Source organism: Podarcis vaucheri, assembly GCF_965113315.1.
Source record: "Podarcis vaucheri genome assembly, chromosome: 4".
NCBI lineage: Eukaryota > Metazoa > Chordata > Lepidosauria > Squamata > Lacertidae > Podarcis > Podarcis vaucheri.
This window is the reverse complement of record NC_138762.1, coordinates 48,056,203-48,083,239: the sequence shown is the minus strand read 5'-3', so window position 1 is coordinate 48,083,239 and position 27,037 is coordinate 48,056,203. Positions and strand designations below refer to the sequence as shown.

Sequence of the window (27,037 nt, the reverse complement as noted above, 5' to 3'; positions counted from 1 at the left end):
TATCATAAAGACACCACAGTCTCTGCTGCATCTTATTCCAAAGGAAACATGAACCTAGAACCCCTGGAATCTCACACTTCTCCCAGATTGGGGTAGCATGCAACTACAATACATTGGAAAATACAGTCATGGATAGGCCTCAGCAATATATCGATATATCACCCAGGATCGGTATAAGGAGCAGACCACGATGTCGGTTTCACTCAGTGGTATATCACTGGTGAAACCACCACCACTCCTGAGTCCCTCTGCTAGAAGCTCCCACTGGAGGAAGGAACTCTTGACTGCTGCTAGCAGAGGGACTCGGGAGAGGCAGCAGTTTCACCAGCGATATATCGCTGAGTGAAACCACCATCCTACTCTGCCCTCAAATGATGGAGAGGGAGAAACAAGCTGTATCAGCAAGGCACCAATACAGCTTGTTCCTCCCTCTGCATCTTTAAACTGCTCAGCTGACGAGTGTCCAGCTGCCCTTGCCTTAAGTTGAGCAGTTAAAGAGCCCCCAGCCCAGCGCTGAATCCTGTAAGCCGGTGGCAGGGTGGGGGCTCTCTGAAACTGCTCAGCTGAGGGGAGTGCAGTTGTCACTCCCCGCAGTGAGCAATTAAAGGAACCCCAATGCTCCACCCACTCACGCGAGAGCACCAGGACTGTCTCAGCTGGGAGAAGATGTTCCCTCCACCCAGCTGAACTGCGCAAAGCAGCCCCATTGCTCTTGCTGCTCCTGCACGAGTGGCGAGAGCACCGGGGCTGTCTCAGCTGGGAGAGGGGAAACCTTCTCTCCCCCCAGCTGAGCAGCACAAGCAAGCTGCATTGTCCCAGCCTGTAAGCCTGGGTGAAACCACCTCAGCTCTCGAGGCAAAAGCTGGGGCAGTTTCACCCGGTGTCTCACGGACAGAGGCCAATGCATTCTATTTTTTCAATATATCGCCAATGTTTGGCTAGCAATACACTGTGATGTTGAAAAGCTGATATCGTCCAGCCCTAGTCATGGATCCTTGATGTCACATCTACATTTGCCCCAATCTGACTCCTACAGAGCAACAAGTTAAAAGAGGAATTTCAGTAGCAGCAGTAGCAAAAGCCATTCATCCTTAACCCGATATATCACCAATTACTTCCTATGAACCTAATCTTAAGATAATTAGAGCAATATCATCTTTATTATATTCAGAATGGTGGCTCTTATGTGATTCTGTCTGATGAAAGAGGCAGGATAACAAGAATTGGAAGCCATATCCAACATAAAAGTGACTGGCTACAATACAGCATGCTACTGCTTTTGTAGTGTTTCACAGCTGCCCAGAAATACATTTTCTTTTCAATCAGGTAGTTATAAAACTGTCATTTTTTCTACCATTATTTGCTATTTCCCTTTCATATTTTTTTTTAATCTTAACAATACGAAACAATACGAAAACAATACATTTAAAGGGCGACATGATTACTAGAAAAGAAAGAAAAATCAACATGTTAGTTTGCTGCTATTCTGAGACAAAAGGAATGTAGGATATACTTGAGTCCTGAGTGGGACTAAAAATTCCAGCATTGGCAGCACCCCAAAGGCTGCTGAATATGGAGCATAGGAAGGATGTAGGAATTGGCTTGTTGATGTTCCCTGAGTAATGGCTCCCAAGGAGCCTCTATCTCATCTACAAAAGGACACCATCTGTTGAAAAGGGTGCTGCCAATCTCTAAATTCACTCAGAGCATTGCAGTTTTTCGGTCCTACCCTTTCCTATCCTGACCTTCAAATAATCTTCACTGTGTCTACAACTTAAAAGAATGTGCTTATAGTCACAACTAGGTTCTCAGGCTGATCGATTATATAAAATTAGCACACAAAGACCTCTTTTTAAATAGGTATTTCCAGAAATACTTAAAAATCCTTCAAAACAATCTCAAAGATTTTTTAAAAAATAATTACTTTTCAATTTCAAGTTACAGGCGTAGCGGATAAAATATGTTTACAAATGCCATGCCTGTACAACTATATATGCCTGTACGAATAGATTACATATATATTGATAAACGAAAAATGATAATACAAAGTCTAACTCCAGCCTGTCTCTGATTTTGAATTGGGGGAGTGTGAGACCACATAGAATCATGAGAAACATGCCCCCCCCCCAAAGAAAAAGAAGAATCCAGTATACAACCATTATATTAAGGTCTACAAATATTGGATTTTATATGTAGGTTCTCAGCAAATCCCATGTTTTGCTGCTTGCTGGGATAGGCTTGTCTCAGTGAGCAGTGCAGAAAGGGTGCTACAGGGGGTAATTTGCATTGAGACTATTGTGGGAGGAGGGCATTAAATCCTCCTTCACTACAGTACCAATCATGATTCTCTGTGAGATTTTTTTAAGGGGGGAAACTGATACACAATGCAATACTATTTGGAAATGAAGACTTAAAGGGAAAGTGTTCATTCCTAGAAAGGAGGGCTGGATCATAGAAAAGGAAATGGCTGGATCACAACCTAAAATCAGATTGCTGAGCAATCAATAGAGATCATGATCTGACCAGAATAGCAACAAAATGGATCATCCATACTTGAGGAAATCATAGCTATTCCATTAAGTTTGAAAAATCAGAATTTCTTAGCTATGGGGGTGGTGGGAACTAAAAGGAGGGGGGGGAGACAAGATGCGGATGTTTAGTTAATGACATGGTGCAGATGTTATTGTAGCTATTTCACAATCAATGCCCAGTATGGAAACAGCCTTAAAAACAAACTGTTTCCCATGTTAGTGAAATCTCAATATGAGTGTCTTATTACAATCATAGAAAAGATCTCATGGATAAATTTGCACCACCCCAGCCAGACACATATTATTCATTAAACTAAAGCAGTCGTATTTGTTATTATTATTTTTTAATATACAACTCTATTTGGAAAATGTATAGCGTAATTCTAAAGTACATACAATTCAGGAGCAGGAATATTAGATTTAACTCCATATCTCTAAGACTTCAGGCAAGTGTGCATTTTGCCATTTTTTTATTGTATTTGTATTTTTTATTGTAACCTTTCAGTTCCTTTCTCACCTCCCTACCATGCAGAGACATCACTTCAGTACAGCTAGAAATGTTCCATATTGGATTCTTAGCCTCTTGTCAGTCTCACATCCTACAATAAACTGACTGGGTTATAGAGGTCATGTTCACAGCCTTCAGGATGTCTCAAAGACCTTGGGATATCAGTCAGTGGCTAAAACAGAGTCTTTAAACAATTTATTTTTTGTAAGCAGAGAATAAGCTGAGAATGTGTGTGAGACATTTTATTTTCAATTTTGCTTTACACATTGGTTCAGAGCTTGTGGATTTTTTCTTGTTACTATTCCTGTCTTGATTGTGTTTTCTAGTAACTTTCCCCTCTTAACTGAAGAATGATGAGCACACCTCTCTAATGTTGTTTGATTGTGGGCCCACACTGATAAATCACTAATGTTCTGTTATGGATCCCTAAAGGGAAAACTGAGCCATCTGTATATAGCTTTGTGGTTGGATGACTTCCGTCTAACCCTTATTGTTGTTTGTTTGTTCTCTGCTAAAGACAATTTTTGTTTATCATGGATTGTGTGCTGGAGACTCTGACACTGAAATTTGGCACCGTTCTTTCGGTCAGCTTGGTCAAAATGATTTACAACTCTTTCTCCATGACTAGCTTCCATTAGTCCTGAATGCAAAGTCAACAAATATTCATAGGAGACCACAGGGAATGTTTTAGGATTTCTGAATGCTACAGTTCTAACTGTGCCAGGGGACAATTACCTCATGTCTCACAAACAGTACATTATGAGGTGGGGATTATATTCTTTTTCATGGTCAGTCTGGTTAGCTGAATATTCAAAAACCAACTAAAAGAATATGCAACAGGAAATAACTTTTCCAGTTATAGAAAAATGCCAAGCTTAAGTTCAAAATGTGAATTCTTCATCCAAATAACCCCCAACTTGTGTTTTTAAAGCTTCTTATTGAAAGCCAATGTGGTGTAGGTGGTTGGACTGTTTGACTAGGACCCAGGATCCCAGGGTTCATATCCCCACTCAGCCATGAAGCTTGGCCGAGTTGCCCTAGGCCACTTATAATATCTCACAGGGTTGTTATGAGGATAAAATGGAGGAGGAGAACCATTTATGCCACCTTGAGCTCCGAGAAGTAACGGTGGGTTCAAAATATAAAAATAAAATCAACTGCTACAGTAAAGTGATTCAGTTACAAAGCTATCTACTTCAGTTTATATATCTCATTATTGTAAGGAGAGCTTAAATGTTCCTTATATAAAGAGGGGGAGTAGAAAAAATTATTGACTTGAAAATTGGTGGTTTATAATGTAATAATAATGAGGCAGGTGCCCATCCCACCTTGGCCTTATCTTTCTTAACCGTAGCACCAGCTTCCTCCCTCAAGCTCTATTTCCCAAATCCTTTACTGACATACAGAGCATTTTCAATCCACTGCTCTCACCCATCTTGCTTCCCCAACTGTTACACATGGGAGCTTGGGCCTCTCCCCTTCGTTTCACCTGTGGCAGGTACTAGGCAAGCCAATAGGCGAGAGAGGGGATCCGAGAAACGGCTGCTAATACCCAGGAAAGCAAGTCCTAATTTTCTATTCAGAAGGGAATATTTGCATTAACTTTGCTGCTATAGTTTTTGTCACAGATCCAGTGAAATGCTAGTAAATGTTCAAGGCAAGCGCTTACCCTGACTCCTTCTCCAGAAGCTGTTTCCAAACTTGATTCTTTGCTCTGCATGACTAAAAAGAAAGAAAGAAAGAATCACCACTCAAGATTCTAGACGGGCCCAGGCTCAGAAAGGCAAAAGGGAAAAAAGCCCAGTTTTACTAACCTTAACCAAACTCCAGTTTCAAGTTAACACACCTTCAGTCCCAGGGTGTTTATTGAGGCCTACCAGACCTTTCCATGACTAGTGACCGAGTAAAACCTGGAATGGAACTACTCCAGATTCTGGTATACAACAAGAACTCTTAGAAAACCCGGAACGGATTTTCCAACGTCACACCTTCCTCTTGACTATAGAAAAACAAGGAGGCAGACAGGCTGTGGGAGTGGGGAAAATGTCCTATGTTTTGGGTAAAGCAGGAATGCGAGGAATTTATTGACAATAGAATTTTTAATGCACAGTTTTAACTGTTGCTTTAACTGTTTTAGATGTTAAAGCAGAGGTAAAGGTAAAGGTAAAGGGACCCCTGACCATTAGGTCCAGTCGCGGACGACTCTGGGGTTGTGGTGCTCATCTCGCTTTATTAGCCGAGGGAGCCGGCATACAGCTTCCAGGTCATGTGGCCAGCATGACTAAGCCGCTTCTGGCAAACCAGAGCAGTGCACAGAAACACCGTTTGCCTTCCCGCTGGAGCAGTACCTATTTATCTACTTGCACTTCGTGCTTTCAAACTGCTAGGTTGGCAGGAGCAGGGACCGAGCAACAGGAGCTCACCCCATCATGGGGATTCGAACTGCCAACCTTCTGATCGGCAAAACCTAGGCTCTGTGGTTTAACCCATAGCATCACCCGTGTTCCATAAAGCAGAAGTATTTAGGGCCATTTTCCCTGTATTGTATTGCTGAAGTTAAGTTTTGGGTTGTTGTCTTCCACAAAGGTTTGATTGTGCTGCACTAGTAATAATCAGATCAGATTTATCAGGCAGCGTACAAAACAAATATGTGAAAATTCAACAGATGTCACAGTGCTGTGTTTTGTTATAAGATTAAATATATTGCTACTGTACTACCGTATTAAAAATATTCTGTAAGCCTGGAAACTCATGGGTCCTTGCTAGGAAGCGTGGTGTCAGTACCCAGCATGGTCGTGCAAACTCCAAGGTCCACCAGAGTTGACTGTAGTCACCTGCATCTTCAGCCTTCTCTCACAAAAGAGCAGTGAAATTCAGCCCAGTGTTGTGAAAGCATCAGGCAAGGTCACAAGCACTGCTTTTGGCCCCAGTTCTTTCAGGGCCCAAAGGGCCAGCACAATAAGCAGTGGGGTGGGTAGGAGGCTCATAGCCAGTACCAAGAAGAGCATTGCTGGATGTAGCAGCTGTCTCGGCTCCCTCATTTCCCTAGGAAAAGGTGGTGTAAAGGGCGAGGCCTTGAGGAATGCTTACCTGGTTTTAAATTTTTCTTTTATGTTACAAATCTAGAGTTCTATTGCCTTGTTTTTTGGGGTGACCCCCTTTTGCTTTCAGTTTTGCTTCCAGGCACAGTGGTGGAGGAGGACTCTCTGAAGACCGGCTTCGAGATTGGTAGCACCTCTGATATGACCATATGTGATTGCATGGTCACATGATCTTTCCAGGAATGACTTTGAGCTAGAATATTTTCTAGCCCCAGCTGCAGCAATCACAAACAAGGCATTTAAAAACATATTTTAAAGCAGCGGTGGGGAGCAGAATCCCTCTGCCCGCTTGTTGCACTTTCAAGGTTAGCACAAGCACGTGCACGCACACACACATCAGCCCTTTAAAAATTATCCTTTAAAAAGCAGAATTCTACACACATACCACTTCCCTTTCCTAAAGCACCTTCACTTTGTCCCCACCTTCCCTCATATGGTTGAAATGAAGACATTCTGAAGGTTTGGCAATTGGCACAGCTCTATTTTGTAGTGCTTCTCAGGCGTCTTGGAGGTGGCAGAGTTTCAAGAATTAAAGGACACCCTTTCGCCCCTCCTGTTTCCAGGAACTTTCTCTGCTGTGCTACAGAGCAGCTTTTCCCAGCCTTGGTCACCATATGCTGGACTGCAATTTTCATAATTCCAGACCATTGCTACATGCTGGCTGGGGCTGGTGGGAGCTATAGTCCAACAAAATCTGGGGACTCAACATCTGCTGGGGAAAAGCTACTATAAAGGATTGTCATCCCCAAACATGAACATTCTGTAGCTTTAGAGTGTGTGTATGTGTGTGCGTGCAAATGCAGTTCTCGAGACTGAGAAAATGAAAGGATGTATTTTTGCCTTTCATCCTGAAACAATCCTGTGCAGGGGGGATTCATTTCACAGCACACATTCCCAATCCTCACCCCATCCTGGATATTTAAACTGCCAAGGGCATGATCATTCTAATTCTCTCTCTTTCCCTACCCCTCATTTTCTTTTGTGGGGTGGGTGGGTATGATTTTTAGCTGACACACAAGCATTCTAGGTGGATTTCACAGTGCACCTTACTTCTGGTTTCTTGAGATGCCATTTTCTCTCCCTCAGCTCAAATTTCATCAGTCTTCCATAAACTCAGAAGTTTGTGGCAGACTTCCCTTTTTTTTTTTTTGGCAGTTTTTCCAACTTTTTTCTTTTTCTTTTTAGTTACAAACTTTATACTTTTACCTACTTATACACCTTCACCCTGATCATCTCCCACCCAGAAACCTGTCCCCAGTCTAGAAGGATGTGTGGATCCAGAATTGGCCTCCACAGTCACTTACGGACTTGCTGTTAAGACCTTAGTCATAGAAGACAATGTTACTCGGCCATGATTGATCACCAAAGAAGAAGACCTAAGGAGTCTTAGGCAGGTAGAAACCATTACCTTGTGTTTTGGTGGTCCTGTTTCATTTCAAAGCTGATAGGCACTTGAACTCCTGAATTCAGTGTTGAAGGGAATGATGTATCAGTTTATAAAAAGTAATGTATTATTTAGAAATGCTTACAGATATATGGGAACTTGGAACAGATACATGACTACATCTGACTCTTTAAACATTAATACTTTGTGGCTATCAGATTGAATATTTATAGTCTCTAAATATCTACTGGCACACAGTTATTTCTATTATACAGTTACCACAGAATTCTAACTACAGTAAAGTTTGAAGTGTACCTCAGGGTTACTCGCATATGATGAAATCTGAGTGACACTAAAAGAGTTTTTATAAGGCTAACCACATTTCTCAGAAGGAGATCCTTATTTCTATATGCTAGACAAATTTGTAATCCAGTTTGAGCTTTGGGTCCAGCTGACATTCTTCTAATATAAACAAGTATCCTCCCAAGTTATAAAGAACAGTGTCTGTAAAGAATTTTGAGTACATTTCAGAGTGGTCAGATGATATTGCATGAAACTTTTAAATGTCACATTGCAACCTTGCGTAACAGTTTAGTGCTACATGACTCAAAAATGACCTTTTAAAGCACAAAATGGATGAATAATGTGTATTTTCACAGAACCTGTTGTTCTGATCTGTAATTAGTAGAAAACCTTGACTTGTGTGTTTGATTTACTGAGTTGATTTACTGAGCTTCCTAACTCATGACTGCCTGGCAAAGGCTCTTCCCTGTGAAGTTCACCGGCAAGCAGTTTTGGTGCTAAATCTCACTTTTGTCAATGAAATCCCTTTAGGATGAGAGATTTATGTTAAGCTGCTTTGTGCTTCCATCCCCACAGGAAACTATAACCAGGTTTCTCTCTGCACCTACTTCACACATCAGAGTAGCTGTTGATATCCTTAGTCCCCCACCTTTTCCTTTTGCTTGTCTTTTGTCTGTTTTCACAGTCCTCTTTGCTTTATAATCACTCACACTCATTTATCACTGGCTTACCGGGGCCTGCCTACACTATCTTCCATTTTTGTCATGGTGCACTGGTACATTACAAATACAATTAAACCTTTTACGATACTGCAGCTTTTGGCTAACACATCCCAGCTTCAAGGTTGAAAGATTTCTGATATTACCACTGATATCAGTTCTTTCCCATTTATCGGCAGTGTCCGGACTAATGCAGAAATGTTGCATTAATTAAAGGAAGCATCCAGTAATGCTGCTGTTTTTGCCAGTCTGACACTGAATTGAAGCCTGATGCCTGCTCATGTTTTAAGAGCCATTCATCACACATGTCATCCTAAAGCAGCCAGCTGTCTGAGCAAAGCCTCATTTGCATTTCATCAACTGCAGTCTCCCTTTTCGTTTCCCTCCATCCATTGTATGGAGCTTTGGTTTTTAAAAAGAGCCTAGTCTTCAAAAAGCAGCTTAGCAAAAATTAGTATTCCGTTTAGAAAGATGATTTTACTTTAGTTCAGAGGTCTCACCATTGATCCTGGGAAAATGTGTCACACAAACTTACATACACAATCTGTCTGTATCAAAAAAAATATTTATTGCTTTATGAAATAAGGCACCAACTTGGCAAACCATGTGCATTCAGTGGTTTGAAATAATGAAACATTTCATTTCTGAAGAACTCTGAATAGCTTTGTGATTCCACAATATGGCAAGCTATGAGAGAATTTAATTTCTTTCTGTACTAAGCTAAACTGCCTACCTTGTTGAGAATTACCACCCTGGTCGCACAATGTGAGAACTGCAAGCGTCAAATACTGTTTAGCTCATTTCTATGCCATTCAATCCTGTGTATGTTTACTCAGAAGCAAATCCCACTGTAAAATTGCCTCATTAGCAAATGTGACCAAATCTATTGTGCAAAGAGATTATTGTTTCACATTTTCATTGGATTGTGATATTTTAATAAAGTACTAACATCTCTGTCCATGCCTAATATATAGAAATATCTATACTACAGAAGCTGAACATAGCTCTTCATTTATGTAAATTAATAATATATTCAATGGTATATAGTATACCATTCTAGAAATGGCTATATGTAGGCATGAAATAGCTCAGCTGGGACCGGGTGGGGCTGCTGTGTTTGGTGAAAGGATATTCCCCCTGAGGCTCCTGGCCAAGACTGTGTCCGTCTGCCCCCCCCCCCCCCGCATCTCAGGTACTATTTAAGGCTGAAGTGAGGAGCTATGGCATGAGATGCTGATGGAGCAGGCTAGCTAACTGGCTATACTGTAGGGGGTCAAATTGTGTTCATGGTTTCTAAGTGCCTTCAGTTTAGGGAGGGGAGAGAAAGAGAGAGCACACACACAATATCAAAACTTGAGGATATGCAGGACTTGAAGAAGTGGCAATCTTTATCTCCTCAGGTGAGACATGGGACAAGGATTGTCCCACCCAGTCTTTTGCAATTGAATTGATATGCACAAAACGTTTTCACAGGTGGACTTTTTGTTCCCTTCAGTGGAGAGAATAGCTCCAATAGCTAATCTTTATGTGGATGTGTGACATCCCAGTTCCACAATAGATTACTGTGGTTCCGTGTTGTTTTAATCCTAATAAATCCAAGGAGAGTTGTATCTAATAAGATTATAGGATAGGTATGGAGGGTTTGGACAGCAGAGACAAAACTCTGCGAAGCCAACATGGGAAAGTGGGGGTCCTTTGCACACACAAGCAAAAGTTGGATACCCTATCATTTGGAAGTTTTATACAATAGGTTTAGATTTCACACAGCTGACTTATTACAATGCTTCAGATCACGCTGCATTTATATCTATTAGCATTTATAATTTGATTGTACATCAGTTAATCATTCTCAGCTGAATGTGTGTATTGGCTCCAGTAAAGGACATCATGCTTAAGGTGATATGAATGTTGTATGTATAGTGTTGGATCTGCTGTGCCCGTCTAATGCAGTGTTTCCCAACCGGTGTTCCGCGGCACACTAGTGTGCCGCGAGATGTTGCCTGGTGTGCCGCGAGATGTTGCCTGGAGGGAGGCGGGCGAGTCCAAAAAAGGTTGGGAAACACTGCTCTAACACACGCCAGCCGGGGTCTGCCTCCGCGTTGCATCAGCTTCCTCGCTCTCGGCGCTCTGCTTGCCAGCCTGGTGGCCTCTGCCCCGCCCCGAGACTGGAAGGGAGGGGTGGGGCTTCCACTGCGGCTGCGTCTCTGGCTCTTTCGACTCATTCCTCCTCCGAGTGGGCTTGAAAGAGCGGCCGATGGATGAATCGGCCGGCGACCCTGAAGCCTTGTGCAAAGTAGAGGAGGCGGAGAAGCGACGGCAGGGAGCTTAGGCGCCGCATCCGGCTCATTGCGGGAAGTCAAGATGGCGGTGGGCGGGTAAGTGTGGGAAGCAGCTTTTTCCCTCCGCCGCCCCCTCTCACCAGGAATAAAGGGGGCCCCGCTGGGGGGTGACGTTGTAGAACGCAGAGTTCTTATTTTGGGAAGGTTTGAGGGGTCGGACTAAGTGGGTTGGGGGCTGGTCTGGGCTTCCGCTCCCTCCCCTCCCCACGGAGTGTACCTGCGGTGCAAGGAGGCGCTCTGAGCCACTGCTCTGGGAAAGGAAGGAGGGCGAGGCGGCCTGGCCAAGTGCAGGGGAGACCCGTAGTGCGGAGCAGGGGGAGGAGGAGGCACCGAGGAATGGAGGCGGGGGAGACTCCCTCGCTTTGCAGAAACTGCAAAAAACGAGGCAGGAATTGGGTTTGTTTTTGTAGCTCAGGACGTGCTTCACTTCTGGTGTGCCTAAGGCGGCCGCCCCAATTCTCCCCTAGCCCGTCTTTCCAGGTGCTGCCCCCCCTCCACAAAGGGCCATAGAACTGTAGAGTTGGCAGGGGTCCCAAGGGTCATCTAGTCTTAAGTTTCTCTTTCAAAAAGGAAACGTGGGTTAAAGCGGCGACGCCGCCCCCCACTCACTTTCCTGCTCTGGCTTACCTAACAGTCTTCCGAGTTGCGTCACTGGATCCAGCCCCCTTTTCCACAGGTGACACGGGGCTGGAGGGAGGGAAAGAGGGCTTTACGTCACGCACAAAGGCAGCCTCCTAGAAGCGCTCTGGGCCGGCGCCGTTTCGCCGAAGGCGCCGGAGGACCCCCACCCTCAGCTCCTTCAGAAAGGACTGGAGCGGAATAGCCCTTTCTCTTCTTCCCCAACCCTTGTCGTTGGAGGAGTCCCTCAGTCCCTCGCTTTGCTGCCTCCTCCCCCCCCACCCCCAAAGCTTGGAGGTTCCCCGGCAAGGGGGAGGAAAAAAATTGAAACTTACACTTTCGTGCGTCCCTCCCGGCGTGACGCTGCGCGCTGACGTCACGGGGCTGTAATGGTGGTGTGCCTCGAGATTTTTTTCATCAAACAAGTGTGCCTTTGCCCAAAAAAGGTTGGGAAACACTGGTCTAATGCATACAAGTCATCAAATGATGCTACATTAATCAAAGGATGAGCATGCATCTGTGAACAGGGCTTAGGTCACCTGTGTTTCTGATAAACCCTTCTCCATTAGATCTTATGGATGCAGTGCAAGTTTCTTTAATGCATGATCATACTTCAACCTTTTTTAGGCAGTCCAGGACCAGCCCAGGTTCTGGTAGATGCAAGTGACTTTATTTAACTATATTTTACTGATAACTTTAATGTTTTAGCGCTTTTTATTGTAAACTTATTTGAGGCTTTACTACAATCAAGTGGTATATAAATTTTGTTAAATAAGTAATACAAAATTAATGAAAACTCGTAAAATAATCTGGTTAGTTTCTAAGGTGTGAAAACACCCTGTCAAATACTGCATTTCCTTGTACTTGAAAGGATTTGCAGCTAAATATCAGATTACTGAACCTGATCTGGAAGACTATCCTTTCTTACAGACCTTCTTAGGTGTTAAGATCGACACAGGGGGTCTTCTTAGTAGTTCTGCCACTCTCACCTTTGAGCAATGATAATTCATATCCATGTTACCTTCAACGTCTACTAGAAGGAATTCACAAAACCTCTGGTGGAGTAAATGGCTTGGTTGTTTTCCTTCTCTTTCTTCTTTTTTCTCTACTTATTTTGTGCTTATATGTGAAAATATGCTGAACGTCCTTTAGTATTTTACAGGGTCATCACATGCCACATGGTTTGACATAGAGCAGTCATTGTTGGACATCTCAGAGCCAATTTTATGACGTGGAAGGGAAGTAAACACAAGAGGGAAATTAATCAGGTTATGGACCTTGAGACATATACCGTAAAAAAGTAAAAAAACCTAGTCTTATACACGGAAAAGTACGGGACCTATGTTTGCTTCAGACAAAATCAGAAGTTTCCATCTGCACATTACCAGATCATAATCTTTTCTCATGGATAACTGCCTACTTTTAAATGATTCCTAACCAAACTGTGAAATGGTATTCTTGTTCATCTGGCTTCCTCTTCTTTCAGATGTCAGAACACATTTTCCATTGCTTTTACCTTTCAAACCCACTGTGTATTCCCTATTGAAGGTTCATGCATATTTTCCTGTGAAGATCCATCCCTTAGGTACATAAGGTCAGACTTTCTGACTATTCTTTGGGGCACAAATACTGAAGAAGCGGTAAAACTCTCATTCTTTTTCAGTTTGATCTGAACTTTGAAAACTATTTATGGAACCTCAAAAGGGTGATAAAATGTTGTGTATGTGTTTTAAGAAAAAGAACTGCAACTTCTTTCCCTCTACTTTTTGGGAGTAGTTATAATCAAAATTGTGCCAATTCCTGGGTTATCACAGTTCAAAGGGAAAATGCTATTCACTTTTCAAAACAATGTAGGCTTCATTAATAATTATTATATTTACATCCCACCTGTTCCCTGAGGAGCTGAAGGTATCATAAATGGATTGTGAACAGGAGTGTGTGAATGTGAACTTATTTCTGTGGTTTATCTATGTAGATCATAGCATAAGTAAAGGTGGACATAACTTAAATATCACATGAGGTTCTGCATCTTGAACCTTGCTTGACCTTGGTACATGCCTGATACCAGCCTCATCTCAGGATATACTTCACACCTTGTAAAAGTCCACACATGCAAATTTAGTTGCCAAGTACAGGATATTCAGCTCTTCAGTGGGAGCCATCCACACACAATGGTAGAGGTAATTTGCAGGAAGAGTGCAAAGAACGATATAGCCAGTTTTAATGCCTCACTATCACAGTCCTCTCTTTGACCAAACTGCGGGAGGCAGTAGAAGACAGAAGTGCCTGGTATGCTCTGGTCCATGGGGTCACGACTAAACAACAACATCACAGTCCTCTACTCTTTTGTTAAGCAAAACACACAGAATGAGATACAAACAAGATGGCCAGTTTTCAGTAATTTTCTCTCTGGAATGGGCAATGGTGAGAAAGAGAATAATATTACAAAACCCAAGATTTCCAGTAGGCAATTGGCTCTGCTGGTAGGCAGTTAGCTCTTCCAGCTCCAACAAGACAGAGCTTACCCAGCACTCTCCAGGAATCATCACATTTCCACTTCGTTTTAAGAACAGGTATACATACTTCTCTCCCCCACCCCCTCCATTTCTAGTGTGGGTTATATGGCAAAATTGACATGCCCATGTTCTGTAGGCTTTGGAAAGTTAAGGACTTTGTCATTCTTTAGATCAAGGTGTGTATGTATTCCAGAATTTGCTGCCTGCTTAAATTGTAATGTTGCTATCTGAAGCAGCATTTATATACTCTGTCACTTTTATTTCATGTAGTAAACAACGCTTTCTTTATTCCTCCATGTGAGACCTTCTTGTGGGCATAGTGTTAAGGGTAAAACACATATTCATAGGCAAATGCGCATTATAACTCCAGTAACAGACCTTAAACCTCTTAGCAGTATGTATATGAACACACATGAGTGCTGGCTATGCACATGAGTCCAGGTACATACTTGTAACAAATTCTCCCCATTTTATACTCATAACAACCCTGTGACATTGAACTTTATCGTGGCTGAATGGGGATTTGAAACTGGTCTCCCCAGTTGCTGCAGTTTGACACTCTAACCATTACGCCACAGTGTCTCTGGTTTACAATCGTTGTTGGCATCCATCTGTCTCAAGAGACAATGGAGTATGTCTTCAGGGGTGAAGTCAAACCCCCGATTAGCAGCACCAAAGTGGGCCTTTGGTCTCATTTGGCAGGGCTCCTCTCATGCTCTCATAATGGTTTTACCCACCATCTGTTTTTTGGTATCTTCTGCAGTTCCTCTTAAATGGCAAAATGCCCTTGGTAGCAGGTGGAATGTTTCTGGTTCAAGACCTGGACATGGCAGGAGTTATCTAGAAACCAATATGAAGTGAATTGGATGGCTTATCTTTATTAAAAGGTAGCACTCTAAATTAATCCCTTAAACAAAGATAGCATATAGCACTAGCACTTTCCTCAATCTTAATACATTTGTACAACTATTGGGATAAATTGAGCCACACAACTATTGAACAGATGGCATACGGTACAAAATAAAACCCACTGGAAATACCTATGTGCCTAAAATAGCCCTTTTGAATATATATTTAAAGGCAATGTAAACATTAATAACATGTTTTCTGTTCAGCACAATCTGCTAGACAAATTAAGGTCCCTTTTTCTAAGAGCTATGTTACCCAAGCCACAAGGTCTGGGACACTGAAAAAATAATGGCAAACATTAGTGGAGAGTGGTCATTGGCCAGAATGTGCCCTGGAAATGCTCTCATTTTAAAAGATATATGTAAAAGATCTGCTGACTTTGTGTAGCTGCTGTAGTAAATGATGTATGAAATGAAAAGGCTTTCTCAACCCAGTGAGCTTTCAGCCAGCATTCTGTGTGATGTACTATCTTCTAATAGCTTCTACCAAAAAAGAAGAAAAGAATGGATGGATGGATGGATGGATGGATGGATGAATGAAATATTCAGTATGCAATTTGAAAGCCACATTTAAAATGGGAGCACTTTTGTTGAATAGCTTCATGCGTCCATTCAGTACTTTAAGCCCACAACTTACATGGGAGTTACATTCCAGTGATCACGCCTAAAACCAAATCGCATATAGTCAAAACACATTGGGTTCAGTGGTAGGTGGCATCGCCAAAGTCTTTCCCCTCAGATGCCCATCCCCTTTCCACCCCTTTTACTTATTTATTGTCAAGTGCATAAAGCAGAAAGTGCACAAGTTAAATGTGCATAAGTTGCGTGCTTACTGTATCTGGCCACAACCCATAGATGCGTTAACCAACATGACGCCATGTCTAGCTTGGGGTGTAAAGGCCCCAGCTCCCAACTGGAGCTCAGCCATTTTGACATTCATTCCATGGGCCTGACATTTAGAATAATAAAAATTGATTTCTTGTACCCCACCCATTTGACTTGGTTGCTCCTTCCTTATCACTTTTGTCCTCAATGAAAAACTTTAATAAAGGCACATTAATTGCATGTGCAAGTCCTGGTTTGGGGAGGACTCACTACTGTGAGCCATTTCTAAGGTGGCCCCGTGTTCTCCTTTACAAAGGACAGTAGTCTACTGTAGTTGAAGGGCTGTTAAAGGACAGTCCTTGATTGTAACACATGCTCTGTTTGGAAAGCCAGTCCATGTCCAGTTTAAAGATAAAGATCCATAAGAAGCAGTGGGAGCCCTTAAGTTGCCCATTAACAATTTACACATGTACGGCAAACTATGGTGAGATGCATTGTAATTCTATTTAAATCGCAGCAATAATTTTGAAATATCCATCTGGTACCTACCAATCGGTATATGCAGTTTAGTTTGGTTTGCTAATACGAGACTTCTTTTGTCCTCTTTTTTGGTGTCATATATGTTTCCACCCTACTATGAAACCATCAAGTATGACTATGTAACACACATAAATTGCTTCCCTTTGAACTAGGTTCTTTGAGTTGAGTCCATAGCTCAGTTGGTTAGTGCATGGTGCTGATAATGGCAAAGTTGTAGTTTCGATCCCTGTAAGGAACAGCTGCCTATTCCTGCATTGCAGGGGGGTTGGACTAGATGATCCTCAGGGTTCCTTCCAAGCCTATGATTCTATGATTAGGAAGCATGGTGTTGGGGCCCTCTGATAACTCTGTGGCCCTAATGGCTGGAATAAGGCTTAACTAGGACGGAAGTAATCGCCAGGGTATAGGCAATTACTTCCTGATGCTTGCCCTAATCCAAGATAAACTGCTGCAGTATGAGTAGCAAACAGGTCCTGAATCATCCAATGCAAATGGGATATGCTTGAACCCTTAACTACATATCTGCTGAAACTGCCGGAAACTGAGGCAGCAGTAATGGCTGCTAGAACAAGATCTATAATTACAGCATTTTGCCACCAAGATAACAAGCATAAAAATGTACCAAAATGAAATCAACCTTGTATTACAGCACAGACAAACTAGTGTCACAATGTTTTGTCCATTGGACATTTTATTGTCATTTTATTGTAGACTGGAACTGTGTACGTAGAGAATTTGGGGGGGGAAACAACCAGTATACTTTTAAATGAATAAATCATATTAACGGCTTCTATTTCTTACCAACATCTTCATTTTATACAAGGTGGGAGGGTTTGAATGATAGTACATAATGGAGACAAGGTACCTTTTAATATGAGAACTACTTCTCAGTCAACATTTAAGAGAGGGGAAATGTAACCACTTGAGGTTGCCCTAATGCTGACTTGGCGCCCTCTTTCTTGGCTGAAGAAATAAGAGGAGCCACTGAAATGGTGACACAAATTGATGGTAATAAATTAGTACATTCATAAAAAGACTTCCAATTTTAGCACTAAAAGCACACCATTATACGCAGCATAATGTAGTTTAAAAGGCACACTGATAAGTGGCGGTATTCAAATCCATTTCTGTGCCCTTTTGTGTTCTTATCTACCCCAGGCCAGCAGACAATCCAGCTTTTCACTAACCTTTGGCACTCCACCATCAGCAATAAAATGTGAGCTCCTTTATATTCCCAGGACTTCCTTAATTAGCATCACCTGTGGTATGTTCTGTTTGAAGCTGCATCAGCAGCAGAACACACCTGCTTTCATGCCTGCAGGTAGAATAAGGTTCAATGTCTTAGGGCTCCTGGGAGTCCCATCTGTGTGCCCTAAAGCAATGCTAGACTAGAGCCATGGCTAAATACCTATCATCTTTAGTGATCCACTAATCCTGGTAATTGTTGCCTTGATGAAGTGAAATGATAAACAGTGTTCTGATATAAGCCTGTGTCAAGTTCCAAAGAAACTATTTCCTTGTCTTCCATTTGAGAAGAACTATTTGGGGTGCCAGATAGAAAATAATAGAACATTTCAGATATTCATTGTCTACAACGTTTGAAATGTTAATTATTATGCTATTTGCATAATCACTTTTTAATCTACCTTTCTCATTTGGAAGCACATTTATAATGAAACTTGAAGCAATTTGTCCTCGTAGAGACGGATATATGTATTTAATTATATGTACTCATTTGTATTCCTATATATTCTAGAGGTTGAATCTAACTACCTATTAATAGCACAAATGTGCATATTAGGGGTCGAGAGCAGGAGCTTTATAAATGAATCATGAATACCGTGATTGCAGAATTGTACGGAAACATGCTAAGAATTGCATCCATAAAGGATAAAAGTTAGGGTTGTTTGTTTGTTTGTTTCAATTCTTGTTTTGTTTTTCTGTAGTACATTTTTACTAAGACAGCAAGCTGTATCAATTGAGAGCTCTGGAGCTTTCTCAATGCCATGTAATAATGCTGTCTCCCAATATATCATACTGTATCTTGCACTCAAGACAAAGAAGATGATGCCCCATGATTTCTAACCACAAGGAGCATCTTTTTCCTTAACCAAATGTGTACTTACTGAAAACTTTGTGCTGTGGATGTGTAATTCAATCCTATAAATGTGTGTGACTAAAGATCAAGTAGAGAGGACGAAGGTCTTCTGTCTCACTAAACAATAGATAATGAAATAGGCTAAACTATTTGTGACAAGATAGTGAATATAATATTTCTAGCTGGGAGATCCAGTATTCCTTTACTTCAATATCTTCAAAATTATCTGATACAGTTCCTGTGAAATATATGTAACACCCAGTTTGCATGCACTACTAAAACTTTGAGCTTTAGATATGAGTCAAAGCACTGTAAATTGGATGACAACTCAGCCGCAGCCTTGTTATATTTGGCAGGCTTTGATACAGGTCCACCCAGAGTCTGATCCAAAATGGCTGCTTTCACAAGAGATACAAACTGGCTGTTACATTTGATGCTTTGCAAGGATGGTGGTGCTATTCCATGTGTCATTTAAAACCCAGAAAGGTCCATTACTTGCAGGAAATACAGACATATTATTGTGCCAGCATAGACTTGAAATATAATAGAATCTTTCATAAAAGGCAATAATTGTTTCTTGAATCCTAGATATACTAATCAACAGGAGGCTTCATGTGACCAAAACCCACCTGTCAAGTCTTTTCAAGGGAAATGTTATTGAAGTGAGGCTTCCTGCAACACAACATCTTTTTTCTACTTGTTCAAGTCTCCAATGACCTGGAGGAAGTAGGAGATCAACTCAAGAATATAATCCAATAAAAAACAGGAAGGAATGGACAATATCAGCTGATGAGTGTACCTCAGTGGTACATGTTTGTTACATTCAAACTTTGCATATTTAGGAGCTATTTCTACAATCAGCACCTAACTATCATCATATGTAAAATGGCCATGAGGGAGCAGAATGGAAACACAAGATTGCATATATTAACCTATCCAGCTCTGCCTCGGAATCCAAGCATTTTGGCAAGATGCCAACTTTCCTTAAATTCTCTGCTAATAATTTCTTCTAAGGTATGCAACCCAGCCTGCACCCTTACTTTTCTTACACCCCATTAAGGGCTGGGTGTGCAGACACTTGGCACATGAGAAACATCCCACTAGCACTGCTGCCAAACATATTTTTAATTAGTGGCAAGACACATATACTGAAAAAGATATGCAGTGCCAAAAGGAACCCCGGGGTCCTGATAATCCAAATCTTTATTACTGAGTAATGGAACACGATACCTGACAATCCTGAGTCGGTGATGTTGCCAAGTCAAGGACATAAATAACAACACAGAGATTAATGTCACCCCTACTGCTACTGAGCATTAGCATGGCAATGGTCTGGTCCCCCATACTGGCACAAACTAATTCTGCCTAGCGGGAGAACCCAACCTCTTTCCACTAATGTGCTCATTGGGAAGAAAATTAAAACTGCCTCATACTTCACCACTGTCTTGTAAACCTAGGATCTTAATAACTTTATGGATTCAGAACTAGGAGAATAAAGCCCTAGAATTGTATTTTGTTTAATAAACATGGGCAGTGCATCAGAAATACAAGACTGAAAAGACTCTTTTACACCTTTCCAACGGTTCAAAAAATAATAATAAGAGACCATTTTAAATTCAACTGGATGAAATAGTACCTTATGTATGTACAGTAAATAATCTGCAACCAAATTGAATAAAAACCTGCAGAGCAAAAAAATTAAAAGGAGCACAAATTACATGAAGAAAGTAAACTTATTGCCAAGTATTTTACTCAAGCACTGAATATTTATTCATATCTATAAAGCACTATTTGCAATTAACCAGGGCACCTAAATATTCAGTGGATGCAGATCGCTTGACTGAATAATTATGACTATGCTGTAAATGGAACAGGATGTACCTGTTAATGATGTTGCTGATGCCACATTTATTTTTGCCTTGTCCCAGATTTGCTACTGCCTGTTACAGAAATATCAGGGAATGTTGGGCACGGAAGAACTTCATTTACTTGAACATAAGAGCCTGCTGGATCAGACAAATGCCCTATCTACTCCAGCATCTTGTTCTGACAGTGGCCAACCAGACCAGCAGGTGGGAAACCTGCAAACAGAACATGCGCGCAAGAGCATTCTCCCCTCCTGCAGCTTCCAGCAAACTGCCTTCAACCAAGGAGGCAAAGCATAGCCATCAAGTCTAGTAGCCACTGATGTCCTCATCCTTCATGGATTTGCCTAATTCTCTTTTAAAGCTATCCAAGTTGATGTCCACGACTGCCTCCTGTGAAAGCAAGTTCCTACTGCATGAAGTACTGGTGTTTTTTTCTGTCCTGAGCAACTAAAAGGGTAGGAGGGAAAGGGAAGCAATCTAGGAGAAAATGAGGGAGGAAAATAGAGTGATGGGGAGGTAGGGGAAATAAAGTAGTGTGCCACAGGAGTCAGGAGAGAGAATGGTGTGCCGGAAAGCCATATGTGTACACGTACACACACACACACACACACACACACACACACCCCTTGGATCTAGTAAATGCTCTTGAAAGTAATTTTTCACTCACACATCCTGCCTCATCAGCAATCAAATCACATACCACATCTATCCCCTTGAATAAATTTTACAAAAAAAAACTTAAAAAACCTGATGCTTCCTACCACCATCATGGCACGCAAAGCATTTTGAGACCCAAATCCTTATGGATCCCCATATTTTTACAATGGGTTCTCTCAAGGACAAAACGCTGGATCTATGACCACACACCGGCAGGGTACCCATATACATTTAACAGACACACCTCCCCCCAGGAATCTTGTGTAAAATGCAGATTCAAGAGGATATTTTTTCATTCTACTGGCTCAAACTAACCCAGACCCCATTGAAATGTGTGTGTGTGTGATTGTATCTTCTATCAGTCTGGAGTGTGTCTGTGAGGGAAAACTGACCTGGGGTGGGGATGGCAGAAGATACATCCAAAGGAGGTGACATCCATGGCATTTTCTCAAATACACCCTTAGACCCAAAGATGTTGGTTACCCCAGTGTAAAGAATTGTCACCTAACAATACAATCCTATGCAAATTTATTCAGAAGTGTTATACAGCATTCAGTGAGGCTTACTTCTTAGTGTGTTTAGGACACAATACTCTGAAATGTACAAAAAGGCTAATAAAAATAGTTTTAGCAAGGTTGGGATCTCAATTGCTATCAGGCTTCAAATCAAGTGCTATCAAGTATGACCACAACAGGAGAAATATCTACATGCTGTTGTTTTACATAACTCCAGGGTACAGCTGTCTAGTTTTCCACCCAAGCGAATTCCCTTGGCCCTCTGCCTGCCATACTGTCCCTATGGTTTGTTTGTTCTATTGTTTTTCCAGTGGAGTGATGCATTGCTGTATCTTCCATTGCTGCAGCTGAAGTAGAACCATCCATCATCCCAATCATTGCTGCGAAGGACCTTATGGACTGGGAGTAAATTATGAAGCTATGGGAAGAGAGAGAGTGAGGGAAAGAAAGAAAGAAAGGGAGAGATTACTTTTTGCAGAAACAGCTATTTTCTGCTAGTGTTTGTCTCTACATATTATTCCTTTCTTGCTTGAGATCATGATGAGGCCAATGCATGGGGGAAAAGGCTAATTAATTTAGGAAAACGGTGAATATAATCAATCCAAATACACTTAACATATACAAGGCTGGCTTGTCTCTTCCTTCCATTTGTGTTTCAGTAGTTGTGGTTTTCTTGTTAATGCAATGCAAATATTGAACCTAAAGGGGAAAAATGCCCTGTCAAGATCCAAACTGAAACTATAATTGATGTGTCTTTCTGTTATAGGTTCATTCCTATACTGACAACTAATATATTTCCGGATAGTGATGGTACCATATGCATCCCTAGTTACCATATGTAGCATATTTCTTTACTAGGTAAAATAATCACTTTCATCCTTAGAAACAACTCAGGTAAATATATAGAAGTTATTATTCTCTGTTACTAATGTTAGTCGGGTATCAATAAGACTAATAATAATGCAGCTGGTTATTGACACAATAGATAACACAATAGGCATACAGTGGTACCTTGGGTTACATACGCTTCAGGTTACAGATGCTTCAGGTTACAGACTCCGCTAACCCAGAAGTAGTACCTCGGGTTAAGAACTTTGCTTCAGGATGAGAACAGAAATCGTGCTCCAGTGGCGCGGCAGCAGCGGGAGGCCCCATTAGCTAAAGTGGTGTTTCAGGTTAAGAACAGTTTCATGTTAAGAACAGATCTCCGGAACGAATTAAGTACTCGGTTTACAAATTTAATCCGTTCTGGAAGTCCGTTAAACCAAAACTATTCTTAAACTGAGGCATGCTTTCCCTAATGAGGCCTCCCGCTGCCAGTGCCCTTCCACGGTTCAGATTCCGTTCTTAAGGTAAAGGTAAAGGGACCCCTGACCATTAGGTCCAGTCGTAGCCGACTCTGGGGTTGCAGCGCTCATCTCGCTTTACTGGCTGAGGGAGACGGCGTACAGCTTCCGGGTCATGTGGCCAGCGTGACTAAGCTGCTTCTGGTGAACCAGAGCAGCGCACAGAAATGCCGTTTACCTTCCCGCCACCTATTTATCTACTTGCACTTTGACGTGCTTTCGAACTGCTAGGTTGGCAGGAGCAGGGACCGAGCAACGGGAGCTCACCCCGTTGTGGGGATTCGAACTGCCTGTTGTTATTGCAGAGTCCTTTGCACAACGGAATGACGAACAGTACGTGCCACATGCTTAAAGTTGCTTTATTTTCAGTTCAAAGTTGAGAAATTACAAACATGCATCTTGCCTCTGCTGGAGCAGAGAAGCAACCATCCTTCTCCTCGGAATGAAGAACACCGAGAGATACAGTGAAAAACAGGAAACCAGTGTACGTCACATCCAGCTTCCCATTCCCGTGGGAAAACCCAACAGTGCTCTGACTGTGGAATGTAAACATTGTCTTGTGACAAGCACTTCGCTGCACAGTGAAGAGAGCAGAAACCAACATCCTCCCCCTTTCTGTGAACATCACTGGGCAGCGTGTTCGTACAATATCAGTACAAACCCAACTTCTGTACATAGGTACAGTGTTGATCCCTTGATACAATCTTGGACAATACATCAGCAGGAATTTCATTACCTGGCATATAGGACACCGTTACGAGTCCCTTCTGAATATGTTCCCTAGCATGTTGCAGCTTCAATTGCAAGTGCTTTGTGCTTTGCTTACAACCTTCCGAATTCAGCAAAGCCAAACATGCTTTGTTGTCCTGGTAAACCTGGATTGGACATTTGACAGGAATTTTCATGTCTTTGCACAATTGTAACAACCATTCACAATCCTTAAGTGAATAAGACAGTGCATTCAGTTCAGCTTCACAAGTACTTAAGCTAATTGTTGTTTGCTTCTTGCATGACCAATCAAATAGACCCTGATTGTACATGTAGCAAACTCCAGACGTACTTTTCCTGTCTGCAGTGTCACTTCCAAAACTTGCATCTGCAAAAATTTCAAGACCACCAGACTTCTGATTGTTAAATCTCAGTCTGTAATGCATAGTGCCTTTCAAATAGCGTGCTATGCGTTTGAGAGCTTTCCAATCCTTAACAGTAGGATTGTTAACTTGTCTGCTTAGCAAATTACAGCTAACAGCAATGTCAGGTCTTGAACATCTGGCAATGAAGTTTAGCTTGCCTAGCACACTTCTGTACAGTGTAGTGTCAGAAAATGCTTCTTCAGTGTCTTCTACCTGATAACCTGTTGTCATCGGTGTGTCTACAGGGTTAGCATCCATCAGGTTCAGTTTGTTCAACACATCAGCAATTTTCCTTGACTGGTGTACTAGAATGTTACCACTTTGATTTTTCTCTATTTCCAGAGATAGGTAGTTGTTTACCTCACCAAGATCTTTCATGTCAAAGTGCTCTTTCAGTTGAGCTAGGGCGTTATTGTACATTGTGACATCTTTCCAAAAGAATAAAATATCATCAACATAAAACAAACAATACAGCTTCTTTTGCCCTTCCTCTTTGACAAATACACATGGATCAGCTTTCCCTTGCTGAAAACCTAGAGAAAACAATGCTTCAGTGAGTTTTGTGTGCCAACACCGTGCACTTTGTTTGAGACCATAAAGGGACTTTTTCAGAGCACAAACAAATCCCTGTTTTACCTGTACGCCATCAGGTGGAAGCATATAAAGTGATTCACCTAGAGATCCGTACAAAAATGCTGTATTTACATCGTGGTGACTAATGTGTAGATTCTCCTCTGCAGCTAGCTTGAGCATAAGCCTAATGCTCTCATATCTCACTGTGGGTGAGTAGGTCTCGTGATAGTCTTCACCTGGTACCTGTGCAAAACCTCTGGCTACCAATCTGGCTTTGTGTCTGACTATCTTGCCATTTTGATCAGTCTTCGCTTTGAAGACCCATTTGCTTCCAAGCAGTTTCATTCCTGGAACTACTGGAACTAGCTCCCAAGTTTTGTTCCTTTCTAAGGAATCAAGCTCAGCCTTCATAGCATTTAACCATGGCTCAGCCTCCTTAGAATCTAAATCCTGGATTTCTTGGAAACTTGAAGGTTCAAATACCTTCTTGGAGCTTTTAACAGCTGCTACTGCTGTCTTAGCAAATTCATCAGCAAATCTCTTTGGAGGTCTGCCTTTAGTGGCTCTTTGTGACCTGCGAATTAGCCTTTGGTCTTCAACACTCTCCTCTTCCTTCTTAGGAGAAAAGTGACCTATTGTGAACAATGGTTCTTCCAATTCCTGATCAGAGCTTTCAGAGGGTCGCATAGAGGCTTTCGCACTCTTGAAATCCTCTGAATCACCCGATACAGTTTCAGACTCAGAATCAGAACCATCATCAGTGGGTGTGGGTTGTTGTTGCTTATCCTCAGTCTCATCACTGTCATCAGGATAACATTGGAAAATTCCCACATTCTCCCCCCACTTGGCATTGTACTCAACACTTCTTGTGAGCTTAATTGTCTTTGAGTCAGTCATCATTATTCTGTAAGAACCTTTCTGATAACCTAGAAAGATACCATGCAATCCACGTTTGCCTAATTTGGAGCTTTGTGGCGAGTGAATCCACATATCAGAACCAAAAATTTTCATGTGTTTGATGTACGGTTTCTTGCCAAACATCTTCTCATACGGGGTACAACCAATCGCTGAAGATAACCTGCGATTGTAACTGTAAACAAAACACGAGAGAGCTTCGGCCCAATAACTCTCTGGAAGATTGGCATCATGCAGCAAGGTTTTTAACCCTTGAAGCAATGTCTGATTTGCCCTTTCGCAAAGCCCATTCTGCCATGGCGAGCGAGGACTGGACAAATCGTGTTGAATTCCTTTCTCAGTCAGAAAAGCTTCAAACTGCTGAGAAGTGAATTCTCCCCCGCGATCTGTGAAAAGAGTTTTTATCTTCTTACCATGCACATTTTCCAACCAAGCACAGAATTCCTTGAACCTTGGAAAAGCCTCTGATTTCTGCTTGAGATTGTACACGTAAATATACCTGGAAAATGCATCAATGAGAACCATGAAGAACCTATTGCCACCCAAAGAAGGCGATAGTGGACCAACCAAATCAGCATGAACAATCTGGTATGGTTCTGTAGCTTGCCTACTAGACACCTTACCTTTCGCAGCCATTTTCACCTTGTTTGCGGCGCATGCTTTGCACTTCATGTGGTACCTGCAGGGTTTAATAGTCATACCTTCAACCAAGGTAGGCATCTTAGATACTGCCTCAAAATGCAAATGACCAAATTTCCTGTGAAAATCATGAATACATCCTGCATGCAAACTTTTGTTAGAACCTGCAATGCAACAAGTATCATTCTGCACAACATCATCATAATACAAAACAAACAAACGATCAACACATTCAGCATGCAATACATAATCGTCTTTCTTTGTGATGGTGCATTTCTTGTTCTTGAAGGAAACGTCAATGTTCCGTTCATTCAGCTGCATCACACTTAGAAGATTGTGTGTGGCATCTGGAACGTACAGTACATCCTTTATCTCTAAGTCCAAACTGTGAAGAACAACAGTTCCGTAGCATTGACTGGGGATCGTGTGGTCATCCGCCTGGTGAATCGCACCTTCCTGCGGTGTAAAAGACACGAACAGTCTCTTGTCGTTGCACATGTGGTGGGTAGCTGCTGAATCAACAACGAAGAAAGATCTAGACGTCTTCTGGACCTTTGCAACCTTTGGAGTGAAGCGTGAGACCATTGCCTTGTGCTGCGTTGTCCTGGACACCGGACCTTTGCCTTTGCTTTGGCCTTTTCCACGCGATGAGCTTCCGCTGCGCTGCTCTGTCTTGGCCCTGGGATATTTGCATTCCCTCTTCATATGGCCTAGATGTCCACACGAGTAGCATTTCACTGCCTTCAAAGCTTTGGCGCCCTCTGGTGGTTCCACTGCACTCTGGGATGACGTCTGTGAAGACTCCCCCTTACCCGTGCAGCTAGCACCCCGGCGATCTGCTTCATTCTGGATCACGGCAGTAACATAGGCTACTGTGAGCTGAGCAGTTGGTTGAACAGCAATCTGAGTGGCAACGGACTCCCAACTTGGACCCAAAGAATGTAGTATCATGAAGGAATACACAGCCTCTGGAAAGTTGAGTCCTCTCTGTTGCAGCTCGT

General features: G+C 42.1%; 1 protein-coding gene across 9 annotated transcripts in view; it reads right to left on the bottom strand.

Annotated features, from left to right (window-relative positions):
* The window catches only part of LOC309531354 (uncharacterized protein), a 271,658-nt gene that overhangs the window by 59,738 nt on the left and 184,883 nt on the right, over positions 1 to 27,037 (bottom strand). For 3 of the 9 annotated variants that reach the window (XR_014219220.1, XR_014219221.1, XR_014219222.1), the window contains exons 1-2: positions 4,854 to 5,030; positions 4,709 to 4,761 (exon numbers count right to left, since the gene is read on the bottom strand). The gene's annotated coding sequence lies outside the window, so the exon portion shown is untranslated. Of the gene's footprint in view, positions 1 to 4,708; positions 4,762 to 4,853 lie in introns of those variants that run through there. The other 6 variants (XR_014219216.1, XR_014219217.1, XR_014219218.1 and 3 more) reach the window with 3 other exon arrangements.